Source organism: Culex pipiens, chromosome 1, assembly GCF_016801865.2.
Source record: "Culex pipiens pallens isolate TS chromosome 1, TS_CPP_V2, whole genome shotgun sequence".
NCBI classification, from domain to species: domain Eukaryota; kingdom Metazoa; phylum Arthropoda; class Insecta; order Diptera; family Culicidae; genus Culex; species Culex pipiens.
The window spans coordinates 60,571,986-60,581,751 of NC_068937.1; the positions used below are offsets into that span (position 1 = coordinate 60,571,986).

Below are 9,766 nucleotides of genomic sequence, written 5' to 3' on the forward strand. Positions count from 1 at the left end.
GGTTGGTGTCTGCTCCGATAATGGCCAGCATTTCGCTTCGCGCTGCCTCGAAGCGAGGGCAGCTGAACACCACGTGCTCTGGTGTTTCCTCGCAATCGACGCAGTCCGGACAGAGAGGAGACTCTGCATGTCCGAACCTGTGCAGGTACTTCCTGAAGCAGCCATGGCCCGACAGGAACTGTGTGAGGTGGAAGGTGACCTCTCCATGCCTTCTGCTCACCCACGTGGATACGGACGGGATAAGCCGATGCGTACATCTGCCTTTCTCCGTGGTGTCCCACTCACGTTGCCACCTTACCAGCGATTCGGCTTTCGCAGCTTCCCGGATACCTCTCGTGCCTCTCCGGGTGTAGCGCACGATGTCCTCCTCCAGTGTGATGCCGATGGGGATCATTCCGGCTATGACGCCAACTGCTTTCGACGAAATGGTCCTGTACGCGCTTGCAACTCGCATGGCCATCAGTCTCTGCGTTCTGTCGAGCAGCGCTCGATTTCGCTTCGTCCCCAGCGCCGTCCACCATACCGGTCCGCCGTACCTAAGTATGGACGTCGCGACACTTGCCAAGAGGCGGCGCCTACTGCTCCTGGGTCCAGCGTTGTTCGGCATAATCCTCGACAGTGCCATGATCGCCTTAGCCGCCTTCTCGCAGGCGTAATCGACGTGGCTGTTGAAGTTCAGCCGGTCATCCACCATCACCCCGAGGTACTTGAGCGCTCTCTTCGAATGCACGACGTGTTCTCCAACGTGTATCTGGGCCTGCTGCACCTTTTTGTGGTTACTAACCAGTATCATCTCCGTCTTGTGGTGAGCGATCCGCAGCTTCACCTCGAGCATCCAGTTCTCGATCATTGCGATTGCCTCCATAGCCAGCACTTCGACCTCCTCGACATTTTCGCCGGTTACCGTCAGCACTATGTCGTCTGCAAAGCCAACGATCTCCACACCGTTGGGTAGCCCCAGTGTCAACACTCCGTCATACATTCCGTTCCACAGTGCTGAACCCAGAATAGAACCCTGTGGAACTCCCGCGGTAACAACAACGGTTTTTTGCCCATCGGCAGTGTCGTAGACCAGCACGCGGTTCTCGAAGTAGCTCTTCAAGATCATGCACAAATACACTCAACCCCCGGTAGTTGGTCACTTTTTCGTTTGACACTTTTTTAGTTTGTACCCCGTTGGTTGGTCAAAGTCAAACTAAAAAGTGACGAACTGTCACTTTTTACACGGCGCTCACGCACACTATCAAAACAAACGTTTAGTAGTGTGTGTGAACTCCGTGTAAGAAGGGTGTCAAACTAAAAAGTGACCCCGTTCGTTTGACAACAGTTGGTGTCAAACCAACGGGGTTTGAGTGTAGTCAGGCACCTTCATTTTGTGCAGCGCTGCTGCTATGGCCGCCCAGCTCGCACTGTTGAACGCGTTCTTGACGTCAATCCACAGTGGTTCAAAATGCTGTTTTGACGAACTTAATTGATTAGAGCAAAAAATAAGCATTTTCGTGCTTTGACATGTTCTACAACTTTGTTCAGCATTGTCATGGCCTACTTTTGGTGAAATTTGTTTTCCAAAATACTCATCACAGCAGGCTATGGAATTTCTAACTTTTGACAGTTAAGAGATAGAGCTTTGGTGTCTTCGGCAAAGTTGCAGGGCTGAAAATTTCCACAAACTTTGTCGAAGACGCCAAAGCTCTATATTTGCGTTGAATACCAGTTTTGGGACCTTTTTCATAAATCCCTGCCAAAAACAGTTTTTTGACTAAAACTATGTTGAACTTTGATTTTAGACGATTACAATGTTCAGAAGAGTTGTCAGTAATATCAAAACAAACAACTTTGTCGAAGACGCCAAATTGATAGGAGCTATATGTGATGAGTTATAGCAAGATTTCGAGATAATTTAGCTACACAGAAAAAAAGTGTGAATTTACACGGCACTGAATTGATGTTTTTATTTAATGTAAACATGCTTAATGTAAATTTGAAACTCAATTTAAAGAATTGTATTGCATTTAAAGGACCTTCATGTAAAATGAGATTCAACGTAATGCGTGTATTAAATGTAAATGATCCCTCAACTTCTGAAGAATGGCAAATTTGAAAAATGAAAAGCATGTAATTGAAGTGATGTTGTATAATTTTCTAATTGTAAATTTGAAAAGCACCTAAATTTCAATTCTGAGAGTGTGTTTTGTTTATCAGCTGACCAAAACAATTCAGTAGAGAGATGTTAGGCGAGCGGTGCAGTGGAAGTGTTTGTTTATGTACCACTTTAAATGCTCGATTTACCTAAATAAACAAGCTTTTTGGAACCAAACGCCAGTGTCAGTCAGTGCCAACAAAAGTGGGAGGAAATCCGTCTGCTTTGGAGAAGGACTGAAATCAGTCAATCGGCGGACATTTTGGTAAGTCGGTCCCCTTTTAAAGACATGACTCACAACAATGAACCATTTTAGACACATTCAGCGGTGGCTGGAGAGCGACATGGGCAACAGAAGGCAGTTCCAGTAGGCCAAATTCCGAGTTCCTTCTGGCAGCTGATCTGCTGTAGCCGAGATGAGTATTTTCATGTCATGGAAGTGGCCGGCGTACAGATTGCAGGTGAGTTGTACTGATCGGAAAATCCCAGCCAAACTCCTTATCGAGATTTGCATAGCCAGTTTCTACACAACAAAACCGTAAACACAAACACGATCCAGCAGCCAGCAATCAAACGGGAACAAGGCATTTTATCGGCTCCGGCGAGAGTTTTTGGCCGATTCCGGTGGATTTGCTCGGATGAAACACCAGTAATTCAGCTGAAGAAGCTTGAATTTTGCTATGGTTCTAGCAGCCGGCAGGATGTATCCACACTGAAGATATGTAACTCCAGGTAACAAACTATCATTTGATTCACAAACCTTCATTTTCTTCCTATAACATACAATTATTTTAGATTTCGGATAGACAACATTTAGAAATTTGATTAAAGAATTTGAAAAAAAAAACACATCGAAAGATTTAACGAAGTGTCAAAACAATGCTGATTTGTTACACGTTGATGAAAATTTGTAATTTAATGAAGATTAACATCAAATTAAATCGGTTTTATATCAGGAGCGTGTAATCTAGTACCTCTTTCAAGAAATTCAATTCGCTTTTGGCTATTTCTCTTGTAACGTGTAAATATTTTTGTTTTGATTTCACGCGCATCGTTTCTGCATCTGTCATTCGATTGCAGCAAACAGAGCTTTGTTTCAAATCCCAGAGTACCTACACGCAAAACGGACATTAGGTATAAATTCCTAATTTTTAGGTATAATCGAACCTGACTGCAATAAGGTATTTTATTACTAATCGGCTATTAGTAATAAAATTACTAGTCGCGTTTTAGTACGAGAATTCCTAAATTTTAGGTATAATTGAAGAACCAATATACCTAAATTTGAGGTATTTTCTGGAAAAGTGAGGGAACCAAAATTACTAATATTTAGGTATAATCCAAGATGGTGGACCATGATTATTACTAAATTCTAGGTATAAAAACCTAAAATTTAGGTATTTTCTGGAAAAGTGTGGAATCCAAAATTACTGATATTCAGGTATAATCCAAGATGGCGGACCATTATTATTCCTAATTTTTAGGTATAAATACCTAAATTTGAGGTATTTTCAGAAAAAGTGAGGGATCCAAAGTTACTAATATTTAGGTATAATCCAAGATGGCGGGCCATGATTATTCCTTATTTTTAGGTATAAATACCTAAATTTGAGGTATTTTCTGGAAAAGTGAGGGATCCAAAATTACTGATATTCAGGTATAATCCAAGATGGCGTACCATTATTATTCCTAATTTTTAGGAATAAATACCTAAATTTGAGGTATTTTCTGGAAAAGTGAGGGAACCAAAATGACTAATATTTAGGTATAATCCAAGATGGCGGACCATGATTATTACTAAATTCTAGGCATAAAAACCTAAAATTTAGGTATTTTCTTGAAAAGTCAGGGATCCAAAATAACTTATATTTAGGAATAATCCAAGATGGCGGACCATGATTATGACTGAATTCTAGGCATAAAGTCCTAAAATTTAGGTATTTTCTGGAAATGTGAGAGAACCAAAATTAATAATATTTAGGTATAATCTAAGATGGCGGACCATGATTATTACTAAATTCTAGGCATAAAAACCTAAAATTTAGGTATTTTCTGGAAGAGTCAGGGATCCAAAATAACTTTTATTTAGGTATAATCCAAGATGGCGGACCACGATTATTCTTTATTTTAAGTGTAAAAACCTAAATTTGAGATATTTTCTGGAAAAGTAAGGGATCCAAAATAACTGATATTCAGGTATAATTCAAGATGGCGGACCATGATTATTACTAAATTCTAGACATAAATGCCTGAATTTGAGATATTTTCTGGAAAAGTAAGCGCTCAAGGTATAATTCAAGATGTCGGACCACGATTATTCCTAATTTCTAGGCATAAATATCTAAATTTTGGGTATTTTCTAGAAAAGTAAGGTAACCAAAATAACTTATATTTAGGAATAATCAAAGATAAAATTAGGTATTATCCAAGAGATATGCAGGCAGAAGAAAACAATGGTCTAAATGACATTTATATTTTTATTTACATAAAAAACAACTTTTTTATAAATGTTCTTACCTAAAAATACATTTATGATGATTTGAATATTTTATTATTTTAATATTTTAAATTTTTAATATTTTAATACTTTAATATTTTAATATTTTAATATTTTAATATTTTAATATTTTAAGATTTTAATATATTAATATATTAATATTTTAATATTATAATATTATAATATTATAATATTATAATATTATAATATTATAATATTATAATATTAGAATATTATAATATTATAATATTATAATATTATAATATTTTAATATTTTAATATTTTAATATTTTAATATTTTAATATTTTAATATTTTAATATTTTAATATTTTAATATTTTAATATTTTAATTTTTTAATATTTTAATATTTTAATATTTTAATATTTTAATATTTTAATATTTTAATATTTTAATATTTTAATATTTTAATATTTTAATATTTTAATATTTTAATATTTTAATATTTTAATATTTTAATATTTTAATATTTTAATATTTTAATATTTTAATATTTTAATATTTTAATATTTTAATATTTTAATATTTTAATATTTTAATATTTTAATATTTTAATATTTTAATATTTTAATATTTTAATATTTTAATATTTTAATATTTTAATATTTTAATATTTTAATATTTTAATATTTTAATATTTTAATATTTTAATATTTTAATATTTTAATATTTTAATATTTTAATATTTTAATATTTTATTATTTTAATATTTTAATATTTTAATATTTTAATATTTTAATATTTTAATATTTTAATATTTTAATATTTTAATATTTTAATATGTTAATATTTTAATATTTTAATATTTTAATATTTTAATATTTTAATATTTTAATATTTTAATATTTTAATATTTTAATATTTTAATATTTTAATATTTTAATATTTTAATATTTTAATATTTTAATATTTTAATATTTTAATATTTTAATATTTTAATATTTTAATATTTTAATATTTAAATATTTAAATATTTAAATATTTTAATATTTTAATATTTTAATATTTTAATATTTTAATATTTTAATATTTTAATATTTTAATATTTTAATATTTTAAAATACATTTATGATGATTTGAATATTTTAATAGTTAAATATTTAAATATTTTAATATTTTAATATTTTTATATTTTTATATTTTTATATTTTTATATTTTTATATTTTTATATTTTAATATTTTAATATTTTAATATTTTAATATTTTAATATTTTAATATTTTAATATTTTAATATTTTAATATTTTAATATTTTAATATTTTAATATTTTAATATTTTAATATTTTAATATTTTAATATTTTAATATTTTAATATTTTAATATTTTAATATTTTAATATTTTAATATTTTAATATTTTAATATTTTAATATTTTAATATTTTAATATTTTAATATTTTAATATTTTAATATTTTAATATTTTAATATTTTAATATTTTAATATTTTAATATTTTAATATTTTAATATTTTAATATTTTAATATTTTAATATTTTAATATTTTAATATTTTAATATTTTAATATTTTAATATTTTAATATTTTAATATTTTAATATTTTAATATTTTAATATTTTAATATTTTAATATTTTAATATTTTAATATTTTAATATTGTAATATTTTAATATTTAAATATTTTAATATTTTAATATTTTAATATTTTATTATTTTAATATTTTGATGTTTTAATATTTTAATATTTTAATATTTTAATATTTTAATATTTTAATATTTTAATATTTTAATATTTTAATATTTTAATATTTTAATATTTTAATATTTTAATATTTTAATATTTTAATATTTTAATATTTTAATATTTTAATATTTTAATATTTTAATATTTTAATATTTTAATATTTTAATATTTTAATATTTAAATATTTAAATATTTAAATATTTTAATATTTTAATATTTTAATATTTTAATATTTTAATATTTTAATATTTTAATATTTTAATATTTTAATATTTTAATATTTTAATATTTTAATATTTTAATATTTTAATATTTTAATATTTTAATATTTTAATATTTTAATATTTTAATATTTTAATATTTTAATATTTTAATATTTTAATATTTTAATATTTTAATATTTTAATATTTTAATATTTTAATATTTTAATATTTTAATATTTTAATATTTTAATATTTTAATATTTTAATATTTTAATATTTTAATATTTTAATATTTTAATATTTTAATATTGTAATATTTTAATATTTAAATATTTAAATATTTTAATATTTTGTTATTTTATTATTTTAATATTTTGATGTTTTAATATTTTAATATTTTAAATTTTTAATATTTTAATACTTTAATATTTTAATATTTTAATATTTTAATATTTTAATATTTTAATATTTTAATATTTTAATATTTTAATATTTTAATATTTTAATATTTTAATATTTTAATATTTTAATATTTTCATATTTTAATATTTTAATATTTTAATATTTTAATATTTTAATATTTTAATATTTTAATATTTAAATATTTAAATATTTTAATATTTTAATATTTTAATATTTTAATATTTTAATATTTTAATATTTTAATATTTTAATATTTTAATATTTTAATATTTTAATATTTTAATATTTTAATATTTTAATATTTTAATATTTTAATATTTTAATATTTTAATATTTTAATATTTTAATATTTTAATATTTTAATATTTTAATATTTTAATATTTTAATATTTTAATATTTTAATATTTTAATATTTTTTTATTTTTATATTTTAATATTTTAATATTTTAATATTTCATATTTTAATATTTTAATATTTTAATATTTTAATATTTTAATATTTTAATTTTTTAATATTTTAATGTTTTAATATTTTAAATTTTTTAATATTTTAGAATTTTAAATTTTTTAATATTTTAAATTTTTTATTATTTTAATATTTTAATATTTTAATTTTTTAATATTTTCATATTTTGTTATTTTAAATTTAAGTATTTCAATATTTTAATATTTTATTGTTGGAATAATTTACTGCTTTAGATTTTTTAATATTTTCATAATTATTTATTTTTGATATTTTATTATTGTAATATTTGAATATTTTTACAACTTCAATATAAAAATCTTTTAATATTTTGAATTTTAGAATATTTGATTTTTTGGAGTTTGAGAATGTTTGAAATTTAGGGTTTTTAAATTTTTCTCTCTCTCTCTTCCTCTTTCTCTCTATTTCGAGCTTGCTTTCTCTTCTCTTCTATATCCTACTTTTTCTCGCTCTCCCATCCTCTCTATTTTTCCCACCTTCTCTCTGCCTCTCCCCCCTCTCTCCCTCTACCACATTTTCTCCCCTTCTCTCTTTCACACTTTCTCTCCCTCTCCTACTTTCTCTCCCACTTTCTCTCTCATCTCTCTCTTTCTTCCTCCCACTTTGCCCCTTTACTCCCACTTGCTCTCTCCTACCTGTTACTCTATCTACCACTATTTCTCTATTTCTCCCCCTCTCTTGTCTCTCCTTCTCACTCTTTCTCTGTCCTCTCTATCTCTTAATCTCTCTAGCACTATTTTTATCTTTCTCTCTTATACACACATTTTACCCCCCCCCCCCCCCCCCTTCATTCTCTCTCTCTCTCTCTCTCTCTCTCTCTCTCTCTTTCTCTCTCTCTCCTTCTCTCGTAGTTTCTCTCTTTCATCTACCCTCACCCTAGCGCTCTCCTTCTCTCCCACATTTTCTGTCCCTCTTCCCTCCCACTTTCTCTCCCTCTCTCCCTTTCCCACTTTCTCTCTCTTTCCCTCCTTTTTCTCTCCCTCTCCTCTTCTCTCTCCCACTTTCTCTTCCTCTACCCTCGCCCTCTCACTCTCAGTCTCTCATACACACACGAGCACAAACGCACTTTCACACACGCATACATACACACACACATACACACACCCGCAACTCCCAACCAAATCACAACAAGATAAACTTTGGTTCACCAACCTCAAACCTTTCATTCGCCTCCAACATCTTTCTCAGTGGATCGCACAATCCCCCCGGTTGGGGTTCCTTTATACTCCCCCTTTCCAGCTCTTCCGCAAACATCCGTCCTCAAGGGCACGAGAGGGAAGACGCGGCCGCGCTTTTTTAATCCCGCCGGGAGTTGAAGGTTCCGTCCTCCTCCTTGGCACTCAAAAAGCGGTTCCCTTAAAAAAAAATAAAGCTACGTAACTAAATCCAGCGATGCCCCGGCGGAACCTCTGTCCCATCCTGGGAGAACTGTGCCACGCGTCGGATTTTGAAGAGCCGAACCTGTTCTGCAAATGGAGCGTCCAGTTCGGGTCCAGTTGGAAAGTGATTGAGGGTCACTGCGAGGGACAGTGTCGCCAACACGGCCCGCGTCGATCCTCGGCGGTCCAACTTTGGAACTCCGCTCGATTTGCACCTGGCCTGCCGCGGAATCCAGGTTTGGCCAAAGCTGCACGTGGAACTGATTGCGCTGAACTCGTTCGACAACTTTTGGCCAGTCGGGTACGGCTTTGCGTTTCTGCCGACCCAACCGGGGCTGCACTGGATCCGGATGGCCACGTGGAAAGTTTCGTCGGCCAACTCGAAATCAATTTCCGATCGGTTCCCGGCACAAAACTTACCTTGCCACTTCCCACAATTTAAAAATTAACAGCAGCACCACGGAACACAAACTCACAGCCGCGAAATTATTTTGACATTGACATGTCAAAACGTGAATCACAATTCTTGAACTAAAATAATACTAAAATTTAGGAATTTTTAAGAAGTACTTCAATGTTCTAAAAAAATCCTAAATTTTAGGAAGAAAAAATTACTAATTTTTAGGTATAATTTGACAAGCTAGAACATAAGTTCAAAAAATACTAAAAATTAGGAATTTATACCTAATGTCCGTTTTGCGTGTAGTAAGTTTGTTTTCTCGCGGGTCAAGTTCAAAGTCCAGTCTAAATGTACGACTTTTCGGCCGCCTCCGGTTTGCTGGCCACGCTGGCCAACCCTCTTCAGAACCTGTCCGCGACGCAAAAGTTGCTCCATTGCATAGGCATTCGATTCCACCGGAAGCCTGGTTGGGTACGGCCAAGAGCAAACTATTCCTCGTTTCGGAATGGCGTCAACGGC

The 9,766-nt window shown here is 29.3% G+C and overlaps 1 pseudogene; it reads left to right on the forward strand.

Annotated features, from left to right (window-relative positions):
• Positions 1–8,835: 8,835 nt before the first annotated feature.
• Positions 8,836–9,550, forward strand: LOC120430907 (B9 domain-containing protein 2-like; annotated as a pseudogene).
• The last annotated feature ends 216 nt before the right edge of the window (positions 9,551–9,766 follow it).